Source organism: Cygnus olor, chromosome 11 (genome assembly GCF_009769625.2).
Source record: "Cygnus olor isolate bCygOlo1 chromosome 11, bCygOlo1.pri.v2, whole genome shotgun sequence".
NCBI classification, from domain to species: domain Eukaryota; kingdom Metazoa; phylum Chordata; class Aves; order Anseriformes; family Anatidae; genus Cygnus; species Cygnus olor.
Genome location: NC_049179.1, coordinates 15,626,075 through 15,642,303, shown reverse-complemented (window position 1 = coordinate 15,642,303; position 16,229 = coordinate 15,626,075). Strand labels below are relative to the sequence as shown.

Genomic DNA, 16,229 nt, shown 5'->3' with positions numbered 1-16,229 from the left:
GAAAAATAAATGAGCAGCTTTTCCTGACTCTGAAACCAGAAAACAATGACACAAAACCAAAAATCAAATGCAACAATCTCTCCTGTATTCCCAAATGCCAGCATTAATGCTCTCTCTCCCAGAGCCTCATTAAACAAACAAGCCATATAATGCACTTTGAAAGGGAAAGATCCAGGAGTGGAGAAAGTAAACTCCAACACTGAGGACTCATGACAGAAATGCTGTTTTTGCTCTAAGGATTGTATACTGAGAGAGATTCAGTCTGGCTGCATTCCTCGCAAAATCAGTATATTTATTCTCTTGATCAAATGAGCAGTTCTGCAGCACTAGAGCTAGTCTTTTAGATCAAAACTTAATACCTGGAAGCCATGACAAAAAGCACCAACATTTTGTATGCATCAGCTATCCTCTCCTACCACAGCCCAATACTCTGCTTAAAAACACACCTCAGTTTCAACTAAAATACTTCATTTTCCCTGGACACGTCTGCTACGGCCCCACCATACTGGGTGCACAGATGCCCCGTCACTCTGGTTGTTGTAACTATGAACTTGGTGACATTTTCAGCACATTACAGTTTTTGCAGCCTCCTCGAGAGACTCGGTTTCAGTTGCACACTGATTCCCCCCGGGGAGTACTCTGCACTCTAACCGCTTTTTTTTTCTTCTTCTTCTTTTTAATTATCTGAAGTTTAAAACTGAAAGCCTCTAGACTGAGGGAGGGTGAAGGAGGAGTGAATCTCTTGTTTAAAACCAAGACGACAACCAGCTCCCGCAGCCACAACATGGCTCCTCCTGCCGCACCACTGCCGCTTCACAAAATGGCGGCGGCTCTGCTGATAGACGCCTAGAAAGGCGCTCAGCATCCCCCCCAGGAAGCCACACACACCCCTTTTTTTTTTTTTCTTCGTTTTTCTATCATTTTTCTCTCTTTACACTCAGTCCCTCAGGGGCTGCAGATGCTGTCAGAACGCTCCACAAATCCCTCATGCGACCCACAGAGCCGCTTTGCTTCTGGTGGAGGGGGCAGCCTTCCACACCCTCCTGCAGCGGCTCAGGCTGTCGGGGGACACCCCAAATCCTCCGTCGCCCCAGCATTTCCAACCACGGCGCGATGCCGGGGCTGCAGAGCCGATAAATCCGCGGCCTATGCCCAGCGCCCTCCCCTCCTCCCCGGCACAGAAGGCGAAGGCAGGCGCTCGGCCGGCAAGCCCCGCGCCGCGGCACCGCCGTGCGGTGTTGGGTTTCTCGCTGTAGTGCGTGTTTTTGCGATGATGGGGGAAGGGAGCTGCTCCCCCCGGCCTGACAGTAATCTGTTGTAAAAAAAACTGGAGCTCTCGGAGCCAATTAGTCCTGGGGTTAACTGCTTCGCTGCTGCGAAACTCGAGCCTCTCAGGCGCGGGCTCGGTGAGGTGAGAGACCCCCAGCGTCCCGCTCAGCTCTTCACAGACGGATTTTTCTGCGCTTTGTTAAATACCTCCAGGGTACAGACTGACCGCTGAAACTCCCTCGGGATGTATCAGAGTAGGGCAGAGAGTACAGAGCTGGGACAGCAGCATCCACAGCTTGTGTGCGGCCCAGTTCTGGTAAAGGCTGGGTGCATTTTCAGATCTGTGCCGTCCCATGGTGGAAGCAGTGCTTTTCCTATGCAGCCTCCCCAGGCAGAAAAACACCTCTGTACACTCAAAAAACTAGGAGAGTGATAGCACAACCCGTTCCCCCCTTAACATAAGTGTTTTCATAATCCCCAGGCTGTGCCCAGACACAGAGACATGCTTGAGACCTCCCTGCAACCATCTTATTTTCTCACCCCTTAACTGCATTAGGGAAAAAAAAAAAAAAAAGTTATTTCTCTATTCTGCAGACTGTCATAAATTTAACGCCTGAGGCAAAGTGGCTCATGGCTTGCTGCGAGCTGCTGCATGAGGTGGGGAAATAGGATGCAGGGGGAATTCCCAGCCTCAGCCCTTTCTTCCAGGGGCAAGCTTGAACACAACTCAGAGCAACAGCAGCAGGCTCCCACTTGACCCGCCGGGTCAGCAGACCTATTTTTGTGCTCTCTTTGTATTCCATGACGTACAAAAGAATATCGGATCAGACTGTCAGGGAAGCCAGGAAGACCAGCAGTGTTTATACGGCATGCTGAAGTGCTCTAAGGTATGGAAAGCAGGCTCCTGGAGAGGCCATCCTAGCGCTGCAGGGCTGCTTCCAGCCCAAGCAAGAGGTACAGCGTACAGACCTATTCCTACAACACCAGCCTCTCTCATGGAGAAAATGAGGTCAAATCTCACTCCTTGCCCCTCCCAGGAAAGGGTACAAGTGCACGGGGAAGGAGCTTGCAGGGTTGGCACCGTGATATCTCATTTCTAAGCTCTGGGGAGATTTCTGGCTACATTAAAGTGCAAATCTACATTCAAATAAACACGGGGGGGGGGGGGGGGGGGGGGAATATATTGCAAAGCAAATAGCAGATTTAGGCTTGTGAGCTGTCAGAGCCCTGGCAGTACAAGAGCTCTCTTGTTCCTGTTGCCTCCTACAGCTGCATTCACTAAATATATCCTGTGCAGAGAACTGCATTTCTCCACCCCTTTTGCAGCCCAATCACATTTGCACAAACACCACCAGGCTCCCCCGGGACATGCAGTCAGGCAGCAGTGATGCCCTAGTTACAGGCATCATGAAGAATGGGAGAGACTAATAATGTCTCCAGCAGGATGAAACTGTTACGGCCACAGGTTATTTCCAAGAGGGAATGTGTGCAGCTGATTGATATTTAACTAATAAAGACATGATGGCTTGCTCTCCAAAAGGATATGCCCCATTTGTATGCCAAAATCAGTTACTTGAAAGTCACCCAGTGGGAATGACTTCTATGGCTTATCAGAACAAGAACTGGTGATCTTAGAGCAGCTTCAAGCAGAAAATACATGGTCACCTCTTTAAAAAAAAAAAAAAAAAAAGAGAGAGAAATTCAGCTCCTGGCAGATTCAGAGATGAGCAGGAGTGTTCAGTGCCTTGGGCACTGGCTGGCCCACAGAGAGGAATCCCAATTTTACCTTACAACAAGCCAGGGCTTTGCGGCATCTTGTCTCAAGATGTAAGAGGAGGCAAGCAAGCACAGCAGCACATGGTGCACTGCAAATCGCCTCTTTGGGCCACCATGCAAAATCTACAAGCTAGAGGGATATTAATTTGGCACCTTTCAAAGGTGTTACATTTACATGCCAAAAGGAAAAATACTTTCTCTAAGTTTATGAGCCCAGTGCTACCCTCTGCTGCATGGACTGGAGGGAAACATCCAAATGTTGGCCAAATGTAGATAAAAGCAAACTGGGGGAGAAAAGCACATGCTGCACTATTACACAGCTGCTGCCACCTTCCTCCATGCAGCTGTGGACCGATAGTATCTCTGTCTCTGGTGGAGAAGACTACAACTGAATTTCCACAGGACCAAGGTGCTTCCCCCATCGCCCACATTTGGCTCTTCACATTTCCTGTTCTCACATCGCACCTCTTACTTGCAAGGATGCAGATTCTGGCACTATGGAGCCTCAGTCCTGGCCCCAAAAACACTGCCACGAGCACAGTAACAAAGACGAAGAAGAGCTACACCTTCTGATATAGTTAATTCTACAGTGGATCAAATTCTTCAGGGGGGAGGAACAGGAGAAAAAAAAAAAAAAAAAGAGGCATCTTGGTGATTTCCCTCACTGTCAAGCTGCTAGCCAGCAGGGATTTTGACCCTCCTGGTCCCTGCTTCTTCCTTTCCTCACAGTTTCTTATTTCTTCAACACCTCCAGCCCTTCTAGCAGTAAAGCAAATTTGACAGAATCTGGTCAATTTTTCAAGCTATCTCATTTCAAGAAGTCAGTGGGAGCTGACTATATCTTGCAAACAAACCTCACAGGAGGGAGAATTAAATATCTCATACATGACCTTAATCTGTAGGATTTTGCAGATAGTTTTTCTTGTAATCTCAATGCTCAGAGCTTGTCATGCATTCAAACCGTAACTGTAGCCCTACAACATTTTGCAACAAAAGGACACGAATTCATTTTGATATAATTACACAGTCACATGAGTCCATGCTTGCTGTTGAATAAATGTAAATACTGAGTATTTGGAAATAACTGGTAGACTAGAATCATAAAGTATAAATAACAAATCAACAACAACAAAAAATAGGTTAAGTACCTATTATATAAATAGGAATGGTCAGTTTTAGATATCAAATTCCCACAAAGGAAAATGACACAAGTTATGTATGAAGAATTTTTTTTAATATCGCCATTTTTCAATTTGCAAACAAAGAATAAGAGCCTAAATTCATACTGAACCATCCACATAAAGTAAGAGCCTTAATTTCAAAGGCAATAGTATCTTTTGAGGTATTAAAAACCTTTGAAATCAGATAGTTCATTTACAAGATGGCCATAGGTCCCTAAGCTTAATTAAACAGTTGAAAGCTAGAAAAGTTGGAAAACTGCTGTTTAGTTGTGCCTCTTTCCTACACATTTTCTCCTCCTTTGCTTTGCTTGCCTTCCTGAAACAAATCACCCTCAAATACCATTCTAATTTTATATGTGGAAATTGCCACTATTTGAATTAGTGACATTGCTGTAGAAGAATCCTGAACAGTTTTTGCTGCAGTAGCTGTACAGAAAACGAGCCTTGACTGCTGGGGACAGAAGTTAGCAGGACTGACAGCACCCAGGCTCTGCTTCAGAGAAGGGTGGGCAGAGCTGAGTGGTTTTGTATGCTCTGACCTTGTCAGCTTACTGGATCCTCTGGATTTCTGAGCACATGAAGAAATGGGTATTCCCATCTATGTAAGGTAAGGAAATACAAAATATGAAGGCTGATGTTACGACTAAGATGCAGAGAAGCCTCAGCAGCGTGAGCTACTCTGAAAATCACTACAGTTCTGAAAGCAAACAAAGTCTTAAGAAACCAGGATCTAAGGTTTCATTCCTCAGACAACGCAGTGACTCACCCACATTCCTAACTGCTCCAACAACAGAGGCGAACCCTGCTCCTGGCAGACCTGATCCTCCACATTTTATTGTGCCGAGCAAATCCAGAGCAAAGTCCAGCAGAGGTTGGCGGTGCACTGGAGCAGAGAGAACAGGGCCAAACCTGCTTCAGAAAGGGGCCCTCCTGCATTAGTTCGCCTTCTTGGAAAATTCAAGAGTTCAGACCTCCTGCTTTTCATGTCTGAAAATACAATGAAAAGGAAAAGAGCTGCCATTAACAATTACTTTACAAAAGCCAAACACGTCTTTTGTTAGATACCAAGGTTTTATAAAAGTGCTAAAAGGCAGTAGTTAATGCTTTTCATAATCTAAAGACAGATGAGACGTGTCAAAAAGTTAACTGAGCAAAGGGAGCCAAGCAGCACAGAAGGATAAGGTGCTGTTTCTAGCCATCACGTTACCCATAGGGGAAAGATTGACCTAGGGATATGGAAACTCACTGTCCTGACCATCTATCTGCTCGGTCATTCCCCACATACAAGGCAGACATCACTGATGAAAGACAAGCATGTTCCAGGTTGGAGATAGCATGCTGATAAACATGCCCCGCTCCAATCTTCCTTCCCCCTGGGGATGCAGGGAGGGCTATGGAGGTACCCAAATGGCAAGGTTAGTTGGCCGTGCTTCTGGGTGGCTGCAGGGATGAAGAGGAGGAAGAAGACAGGCTGAAAGTAGGGAAATATTCCTGGGGCCACCTCCCAAGCGCAGCTGGAGGTGCTGCAGAAAGAAAATGGCAGCGTTAACTAATGGGGAAGGCTTGCTTGCTCAGCAGTGTGGGTTTGGCTGCTGGTGTAGCGAGAGACCTTGGCAACACAGGCAGCTAATGGAGGAACAGAGCTGTGCTATTAATGGAAGGATCAGTGCTCACACCAAATTATCCCTAAGACATCATGACAATGCCTGTCGCACTAACACTGTGTGCTGTACTTGGAGCCTCACGTCAGCAAGCAGAGAAAGCATGCAAACCCCATCCTCCATGCTGCTGCAGATTTTGCCAGCAGCATTTCAAATATTTCAAGCATTTCCCACAACCCTCCACAGACTGCAGCAGGGACTCGCCTAGCAGCACTCCAGAGGCTGCCCAGCAAATCTGTTTAGCAGGCTGCAAAACAGCAAATACCCATTTCATTTATTAAATGGAAACAACAGAAGTGCACGGGGGGGAGGGAGGGGGGTTAGAAGGTTTTGCTGGCACTATTTCTCCATGATTCAACGTGCTGCCTTGAAGAAGGAACTATTGCAATGGCAAACAAACAATAGGACCTCATTTTAATAAAACATTTCCTTCTGCAAAGTCAGAGAAGTCATCGCAGGTGATAACTACAAACATATTAAGTTTTGGGGAGGCTCATGACGTTTTGAAATCCCAATTCTGCAAGGCTGCTTCAGGAAGGCAGTGTTTGTTGCCTGCCCACAGCACGAGGACAGAATCCCAATCCCGTCCGGGGAACAAAGGTGCTCCCGGGAGGCTGCCGGCACCCAGGCAACGGCAGCAGGATCGGTGCTTGCGCCTCGCCCGTGACGCTCCGGCCTCCGCAAACAATTCTTGCCACGTAGGCAAGAGCGAGCAGGGCGATGGAAAATTACTGCGGGCTTTTTCTTAAAGGGCGAGAATCTCCTTTCGCAGGGAAGGCTGCTCTGCAGTGCGTCAGCGGCACGCTGGGGTGTTAATAAAGGCGGATGGCGCTCGCATGATATTTCTACAAGCCGCGGTGGTAGAAATGTAAAGCAGAGAGCTGAACAGCAGCAGGGGGGCCGAGCAGCCAGAGGCAGGGGGTGGACGCTGTAAAGCTGCTTTCAGCACAGCCTTAGAGATGGCGACCTGAGCACGGTGCATTTAACAGTGGTCAGGAGCTGAAGCCAAAATAACCCCTTTCGTTCTTGGCAGGCAGAGTGTTTTAACAACTGCCCGCCTGGGAAACCTGCCTGCAAGGCTGCAGGAAGAAAAGATGCCTTTACAGAAAGAGCAGGCTTACTTCACCAGTCGTGAGGCTTTTATCAGGGGCAACAGCTAGTTTTAAAAATCACGGCCGCCTTTACCTCCAGTTTCAAGTGAAAAAGAGCTGATTCCTTAAGACAGCAACATGTCTGCCTACCTTAAAACGCCAAACCCAAGAGCCATGCAAATAGCTGTAACAGCACTGCACGCCCCATTTCAGCTAGCGCACTGTTGCTGCACGAGTATCTGCAGACTTCCAGCGTCTGACTTACCACTGGAACAGGACAGCACTTGCCTACCAGGAGGGTCACGGTGCTGTCAGGCAGCCAGTACTCTTTCCGCATTTCAAAATTAGCTCCTGTACCCATGACAAGTTTCATTTCACAAGGAACAGAGCACACTGCCTGCTTGCTGGGGGCACCTACAGGGAACCAACCACAGGGAATTCCCTGTTATCTATAGGGAAACGAAGCAAACCTGCTTCTCATGCTATAACCTTTTTTATTATTTTTTTTATTTTTTATTTTTTTTTCCTCACTGCATGCAGCTGCAGCTCATGAGGGCCCTGGTTTTGTTCAAAGATGCAGGTGGTCTTTCTGCTCCTCTGGAGCTGCCTGCAGTTTAAGGTGTTGTGTGCCAGACCTGCAGCACCCTGTATTTTGGTCTTCTGCTGTTCCTAGTCTTCATGTTTTAATTTGTTTTCTCCTATCTGTTTTGCTCTGACTAAAGTCTGTCTAAATCTTTGCATTTTGTTGCAACCAACACGTGAAAAATGAAGCCGCTGCACAGAGTTAGGGGACTCTTGTAACAGAAACTTCCCTCCCCCAAATGGAAACCTTCGCTGTGAAGCTGCTTTCATCGCAAACTCCACAGGGAAAGTCATTACATTTAATAGAGGTTGACCTCATTTTGTAGTCCTTGATATTAATGCTTATAAGGAGAGAACATAATTAGAAGCGGTGACTTCTAAACAAGGATAGAGAGTACTTGTATGTTGCTGCCTCCTTCTTACCTCAGGATTCATTTAATATGGCTTGGAAAGAGTAACTTGAAACAGCCTCTGGCAGATAAGCGAACTCAAGTAAAATGCAAAGATCTCTCGTTTCCAAGAAGCCTTTTACAAGCTGTACAGAGAAATGAAATGAAACCCTTCAGCAGTGTATAATGCTACTGCAAAGTCCTCCTGGAAGAACCACAAATGTGCACTGCAGGCGAAAGCTCATTTTGGGTTCAGAAGGGACCTACATGCAGGCATCCGAGGCTGGAGCAAGCCGGTAGCCATGTGAACCAGTCTCCGTAGCAGCCTCTGCTTGGGAGAAACTGGCTGGAGGGAGCTGCTGGCGCTTTCTGCTGGGCTCCTGAAGCTGTTGTCTGAGGGAAAAAAAGCCAAAGGGTGTGAGTCCAGTAACCACACATGATGGAGCTGAATGCAGATGTGTCACAGCTTTATTATTGTTTTTTTAACTTTGCTGATCAATTTGGGTTTCCACATAGTGGGCGCTTGTCACAGGGGAAAGGGTAAGTGCAGGCAGTGATCTCCCCTAGATAACCACATCTCCTGCAGCCAGGCTGCGCGTCGCTCCAGGGGATGGGCCGCACGTGCCAGGGCCTTGGTGCTACCTGCGGGCACAGCTACCTGCGGGCTTTCACCTTATTGTGTTTTGAGTTTAAAGCATCTCATGGTCATGGACTGCTTTTCAAGTAACCCCTGCACTCTTCCAAACTGTAGAAATCCATTTAAATATGTATTTTGAATTCATTTTCCCAGCTCTTGGGAAGCCCACAATGCTCTCCCATGAGGCTCTGCCTCCCACATGGAGAATGCCATCCCTTGCGTTTCCAGTGTTCTGGGGCCCTCTCACACCTCCCTCATTATGTAAAAGATCAAATTCTTGTAAAAAGCCCCAGGCTCCCTTAAATTCCCCTTTAGGTGTTGCGGTTTGAACAAGAGCTTCTGCTTCAGCAAGCCTCAGCACTTCCTGATTTCTGCAATTTTCCCAGCCGCAAACAACCAGGTTCAGCTTTGCTCAAAGGTCAGGTTTGGACTCGGTTTCTTCAAAAATCAAGATAATGCTGTTGCCCCCAGCTGAAGGAGGGCTTTTCACTTGTTGTTAAATGCAGGCTTATTTTCTGCAGTGCCACCCGTCCTGGATCCGGGCACCCCGGGTGCCCTTTGCCGAGCAGAACGGTTGCAGCCCACACCTGCAGCGGGTTTGCTCCGCCAACAGCTCGCCGTGCGGTTTGTGGCACAACGAGCAACTCAACGGGAGGCGAGGGAAGGGCAGCGCCCTCGGAGAGCACAGCCAGAGACTCCCGGGGATCAGCACAGGGACAGAAGGACACGGCGCAGATCAGACGGATTTGGTCTCTGCGCTCTGATCCACTCCACCCTTGGCCAAGCTGCGCTGTTCGGGCTTAGCTGGTTTTTCCTTTCTCTTTCATGTGCCTCATGCATCAGATAAAGGCGTTACTAAATCACACCCAGCAATTCCCACCACATCTCGAGCCATTAACCCTGTCCCACGGCAGCGATGCTGGAGAAGCCCTGGACGGTATCCTGGGACTCCAGCAGAGCCGGCAGAAATTCTGCCAGCCGCTCGGTGCGAAGCAGCTTGCTCTCCTTGAGCTTATTTTTAGAGCAGTCAGTTATTTCCAAAGAGGCTTTCTGTAGAGCCCCTGGGTAAGCCGCCAAGGCCAGATCCCTGTTCGTCCGCAGCAGCGATGCTGTGGGGGTGAAGCCATGTCAGCGCTTCCACTTCCCCCCCGCCATTGTAAATGGGATGTAAAAATTCAGTTCTGGCAGGAATACAAGAACCAGTATGGAAAACTATCCCAACTAAACCTGATCCTCGCCAAAATTCATCTGGCTGGGGAGAGAAAGCGGGGAGCTAAAATATATTTTGTCTCTCCCATGCCTAAATCTTGAATTTTAAAATCCAGCTGCACTGCACTCAACTCAAATTACTCACAGGGAATTTTTTTAGTTGCTTTTTCAAATGCATATCCGTGGTAAATGGAGAAGTGAGCCTTTCCCTCCTCCACCTCTTCCGCAAGCCAAGCGCGTGATTAAAAGTTGCTGTTGTCAATCTTACTAATAAGAGCCATAGTTAATAGTCACTTTAATTGGGTACAGACCCGTGAGGCTGCTGAGAGGGAGCTGGCACTGGAGTTTGTGTGGCCACGTGGGGTGCTGGGCCAGGGGACAGATCTGGGTGGCAATGACACCAAGGGTTTTCAGCCAGGTCAGGTGCTGGCCCCAGGCAGGCAGGCAGGGTGCTGGAGGATGGCAGGGCTGCTCCTGGCGCCAGCACCCACGTGAGATGTTTGTCTGGCTGCAGCTTCAGGCTGGCTCTTTGTAATATGCTGCCAGGCAGCCCTGCGGTGCCACGGCTCCTGTTCCAGCTCTCTCCTAAGCCTGCAAAATCAGCAGGGGAGGAGAAAGTGCCCACAGCCCGTTCTGTATTTCCTTAATGCCAGAGTAAACTTTGACCACCTAGGAGGGCACAAAGACATACAGAAACTGCAAGAGGAACTTTAGGAGGGATCCTCACAGCTCTTTCGCTCAAAGAGATTTCCCCATTTCTGGCTTCCGTATTTATACGTTTTCTATCTCCAGCCTGTATTTCTGTGTTAGCCCAGAAAAGGCCAAAAACGGAGAGTGCTGCAGCCTGCAGTCACCAGGAGCTTGTTTGCTGTGCCGACACCTGCAGCTGCAGACTTGGGGAGGATGTTTGGGAGATGCAGAAGGTGGAGATTTTATGAAATCACATGAGACAGCAAGCGGCTCGGCTCAGCTCAGCCCTGCCGTCCTGCTTTCCCATGGAGACGCTGTGCCGCACCATCTGGCAGTGCCTCCCTGCAACGCTTTGAGTTCCGACCCCAACCCCATCCGAAGGGTGCGTGAACCCAACAGAAGTTTCTGCCCGTCTCCCCCAAACCCCTTCCCCCCGACCTCCATGCACTCGAGCTGTGGGTGGGGAGGCTGCGAGCGTGCCATCTGCCGTCCCGCTGCCCCCCCAGCATGCACATGCGCTTTCATCGCCAATTAGTGCGCGCTTAATCGCGGCACGTACCGCCTGCCTAGCGTGGGTGTGAGGCGTGGGGAGGGAGCTGGGATTATTGCGGTGGAGTCCAGTAACATAGGATACGGATTTGCAGGAAACTGGGCTTTACTTCCTGCTCGTGGAGAAAACAACGTCCCGGTTGTCTGCTTTATGTGTAAATGTGGGGGAATGTGCTAGAATATGCATGTTGCCTTCCAGAGCACGTGTAATGCCAATCTAGCAGCCCTGAGAGCACTCGGAAGGGGGTAACTGGTATTTTGGCTGTTGCTCTTCATCCCATGGGCATTAGAAGCTGGGGAGGTCCCTCAGCAGGCCGGCTCAGACGTTGCCACCGCAGCCTTCGCCCTGTGTCCTTCTGTTGGCACAGCTGTGCCGATAAATGCCAGCAGCGGTGGCACCGGGGCTGCCTCTGCTCGGCACAGCCCTTCCACCCTGGGCACATTGCACCGACACATTACACTGGGTAAATGCAAAATCTTTCATGAAGAAATGAATGTAAATACCAAGGGTAGGCTAAAGATTAAAACACTGCTCTGAGAACACTGGGTTTCTGGGGGACTTTAATGCTATGGAGCGGCTCAGCACTAGAATTTATTCCTGTTAAATATGCACCTGATGAGCCCACTCACCAGCTGTGAGAGTTGAATCAACTGTAATCCCTGCTGTTCTAGCTTCTGTTAAAGCTACCATTAAAGAGAAAGGCAGTCACTTGGTGCAGTGATACCCGACATATGTTTGGGGCCTGGTCCATGAGAACACTTTTGGTGTCTCCTGACCATCCCACCTTTGTATGTAAACACCGGTTTTGCACATGCATGTTTAGAAACTGGATCTGAAGTGGTTGTACTGACCTCTCCTGGGAGGGGTTTGCCAAGAACTGGTGAATATGTGGTCCTGGCACCATTTCCTTCTTCATGGTGGGTCCGGGGCCTCTCTGTTCCATCCCTAGATCCCTCATCGGCCCAGGGAGGTTTGCACAAGTGGGTCCACATCTCAGTCCTGTTGTCAGGGTGAAATACTGAGATCCTCTGGGTGCCTCATGGAAGTAACTGAAATACACAGAGATTAAATTAGTCTTAAAATGTCACTACTCCAGTAGGAATTTGTGTGGTCAAAGCTGAGAGCTGAACATGGCTCTCCTAGGCTAAGAAACAAACCTTGTGGTTTCCTTTATCTGTTCATCACACTAAGCATACATCTTAGCTTTCTATCACAGTATTTCTTGTTTAAATACAGAAATATTCTATCATCAGTGAGTAAAAGTATTTTAGCAGGCAGTCACAAGACGACTCCAAAGGTTGTTGCAATCATGAGTTGTTTAATTATGTGTTAAAGTCATCTGGGTTGCACAATTTCCTAATGCCTGAGAATATCCCAACAGAGAGAAGAAACAACAGTAACAAAAAATGAAATAATGAAAACTGTTTTGTATTCTTAATCAGATTGATACCAACAGACCTAAATCCCTCCTGTTCTGATCCAAAGATCTAGCCCTTGCAGAAGAGAAAAAAAGAACTGCTTGTCTGGCTGCGATTCCTGTCTAGTGCCTACCACAATAGGGCAAAATATCTAATATCTAGAATCATAGAATCATTAGGGTTGGAAAAGACCTCCAAGATCAGCTGGTCTAACCGTCCCCCTACCACCAACATTACCCACTAAACCATTTCCCTAAGCACCATGTCCAACCTTTCCTTGAACACCCCCAGGGACGGTGTATATAGAGCTACAGGTCACAGCTGTAACCCGACCAAACCCAACACAGCGTGCAAAGAGAAAACACGTCTGTGCCAGCACTGCTTTGTCCACTGCAGGAAATCGGAAAGTAATTCTCCGGTATGAGTTAAGAGAGGACTTTTGCAGAGAGGGGAAGAAAAAAAAAAGTGATTGGGAAGTCAAATGAAAGGGCTGCTAATCATAGAGTCATTGAGGTTGGAAAAGACCCCCAAGGTCATCTGGTCCAACCATCCCCCTACCACCACTGTCACTAAGCCATGTCCCCAAGCACCAGGCCCAACCCTTCCTTGAACACCCCCAGGGACGGTGACTCCACCGCCTCCCTGGGCATCCCGTCCCAATGCCTGACCGCTCTTTCTGAGAAGAAATGTCTCCTCATTTCCAACCTGAACCTCCCCTGGTGCAACTTGAGGCCATTCCCTCAGTCCTATCACTGGTTACCTGCGAGAAGAGGCTGACCCCAGCTCCCCACACCTTCCTTTCAGGGAGTTGCAGAGAGCAACGAGGTCTGCCCTGAGCCTTCTCTTCTCCAGAATAAACACCCCCAGCTCCCTCAGACGCTCCTCACAGGACTTGTGCTCCAGGCCCTTCACCAGCTTCGTAGGCTTTCTCTGGACACGGTCCAGGGCCTCCATGCCCTTCTTGAACTGAGGGGCCCAGAACCCCACACAGCACTTGCTCGGTGCTTTACCGGCCAGGAGAGTTAAACCACGCCTGCTATCCAAGCAGACAGCGTGAAAACAGCGCAAAATTTCCCAGCAAATAAAACGAAAAACCTGCCTTGGCCGGGCAGCGGCGGGGAGGCCGCAGGCCTGGGGCAGGCCCCAGCACCCCGCGGAGGCCGCCCCGAGCCACGGCCTTGCCCCGAGCCCTGCCCCGGTCCCGGGCCCCGAGCCCCGGCCCCAGCCCCGGCCCCAGCCCCGGCCCCGGCGCCGCTGGCAACGAGCGGCTGCCACCTGCCGGCCGCACGGCCCCGGCCCTGCTTGGGGCCCACTGCAAAACCCTGGGCATCAGGGAGTAATAACAACGACAGTAATAATAACAATAATCTAGAAATTCAATAGAAGTTGCCAGAGAAAGAAGGAATCCCTTTGCTTCTCCTTTGATTCATGCCCCTCGAGCGGTGGGGGCTTTGCTGGGGCGCTGGTGTGTGTGTCTGGGCGGATGGTGTTTTGTTTTAGGTCAAAAGGGAGTGAAAGTAAGAAGCAATACTGCTTCAAGTGAGAAATCAGGGTGCTCCAGCGCAGCCTGAACAAGTTATGGGGCGCAGTGCTGAGAAACTCAGCAAGGCCCTTGCTCCGAGCAAGGAAATTGCCCCGAATTTCTGAGTCCTTGTGTTCAGAAAAAGAAGGCCTTAATTTGTATGTATACAAACCTAAGTCAAAGAAACAAATCCTACAGCTTCTCTTCTCATTAGATTCATATAGCACTGATATATTTATATAATATATATATATAAAGCTAAATCACTGCAGTTAAATAGCCCGTGAAATTCTTGCAAACACGTGAGAACACAGACAAAGGAACAAAATGGTGAGCATCGCTTTTTCCCCGACGTTGTGCCTGAAGCAAGCAGTGTTTCCCCAACAGTTGGTGCAGAGAGAGCTCCCCCTCCTGTTAAAAATTGTCTTTAGCCCCTATCCACCCCTGAGAGACTTGTTGCTAAAAGCCATCATTTGTGGGGATTAGGCCACTGGTAGCATGAGACGTTATAAATTCAAAATTATAAATGGATATAGATATGGAGCATCGATATTTTGTTCCCATCATATTATTCGCAGTGGCTTTACAAAACAAAAGCTCATTTTTTGATTTTTTTTTTTTTTATCACAGCAGGATTATTCCTGTCAATAGAAATCATCTGGCATACGAACAATTCATCTGAGCATCTGTCACTTCACTAAAAAAGCCCCTCCAAAGCCCTAGAATCATTTTATTGTCTGCTGCAAGGTAATCGGTATTCTGACAGCTTTTAGCAGGGTGAGATCCTCCCTTCTGGCAGGCAGATGCTCCAGTGCTGTGCTACAGCACCATGTTTGCACTGTAAACTGCAGCAGCTGGCCCAGGGAGGACTTTCCAAAAGCATTAGGTGTGCAGGAGGCTGCCACACTGAATCTCACCCAGCACTTGCACTATGTAGGAGTGTCTCTTATAAATAAGGTAAATGCTCATTACAGGTAAAGCCAGTGGACTTCTCAAAACAGTTTGAGAAATAATTGAGCCTACACCTAACAGCTGTATCATAACAAGTAGCATGCAGCAGAGATTGGCTGCACCCGAAATTTCAACTGGCTATTTATACTTTTTGAGGACTTTGCTATTTTTCACTTCCTTTCATTCTGAGGGGAGGATGCTCCAGGGCAGGACTCTCTGGATGCCTCTGGGCTCCAGGCTGCAGCTCAGTGCTCTGGTCTGCAACGTGCAGTGAAACCGAGAGATTTGGGAGTCAGCCTTGGGAGCTCACTGGCAGACCCGAATGCTCCGGGTTTACAAGCAATGAGTAACACCTTGCTGTAGTGCAGAGAGAGACATAATCCTCCACTTCCCAGCAGGGTTCCTGCCCCTGCTCATCTGAACCTCATCCAAAACCACAAAGCTCTTGACTCACTCAAAGCCTTTTCCTTACTGCTCCGTGACCACAACCAGCTTCCCTCTGGGGAAATCCATGCCATAGGAAGTATTTTCTAGGCATTTTACAGTTGGGTGAACTGAGAAGGGATGAAGCGAGTTGTTTGGGGCAGAGGTGGAAAGGGAGGTGTGTCTTCTCACTCCTCCATCACGACCATCAGCTCCATCTGTCAACCCATCAGCTCACAATGTCAGGCTCCAGTGTGATTCCTATTAGTCTGCAAAGTGCTGCGTGTTGATGTTTTGGTTTGATATTTGGAGAGCTCTATGGAGATATTTAATTAGACAAAATTAATTCCTTTGAGAACAACCTTCTGGCAGCACTTTGGAGAGTGCTAGGAAGCTTGTGTTGTTCTGACACTTAAAAATTGGCATTAGCCGCTTCCTAATTTATTTCTAAAAGGACAATCAAATCACATCATCCCCCAGGTCAAACAATAGCTGCGTCTTGCCTGCCAGACACGCAATCAGAAGATGAGGTGCCAGACCTCCTCCTTAGAAGCCACTTCCCACAGCTGCCAAGCCCTTTACTCACCGTTGTCACCCTGAAAGGCTTCCCTTCTGCTCGAGCTGCTGCTGTCCTCTGGCCACGTCACTCTCCGTCCCTTTTTGCTGCAGCACCTTCTCCACAAAGGTGTCATGGTGCTGATCGGAGGCGACAAGCAAATGTCTCTGCTGTGCAGAACGGCATCAGTCGATCTGTGGCATTTGAATGTTGGCGATCCCCCCACATCCGATTCAAACACGGATGGAGAGAAAGGAGACACACGAGTCAAAGCACCCGGGGGCAGGGAAGTGTGAGCGCAAGCTGTGGGCAGACACACGTGGA

At 48.7% G+C, this 16,229-nt stretch overlaps 1 protein-coding gene across 12 annotated transcripts in view; it reads right to left on the bottom strand.

Moving 5' to 3' along the window:
- CHD2 (chromodomain helicase DNA binding protein 2) overlaps positions 1 to 16,114 on the bottom strand; it is a 96,916-nt gene extending 80,802 nt beyond the window's left edge. For 4 of the 12 annotated variants that reach the window (XM_040569961.1, XM_040569957.1, XM_040569973.1 and 1 more), the window contains exons 1-2: positions 7,129 to 7,367; positions 4,993 to 5,213 (exon numbers count right to left, since the gene is read on the bottom strand). The gene's annotated coding sequence lies outside the window, so the exon portion shown is untranslated. Of the gene's footprint in view, positions 1 to 4,992; positions 5,214 to 5,472; positions 5,934 to 7,128; positions 7,428 to 7,983; positions 8,343 to 11,886; positions 12,085 to 13,213; positions 13,633 to 15,935 lie in introns of those variants that run through there. The other 8 variants (XM_040569965.1, XM_040569964.1, XM_040569958.1 and 5 more) reach the window with 8 other exon arrangements.
- Positions 16,115 to 16,229: the final 115 nt, after the last annotated feature.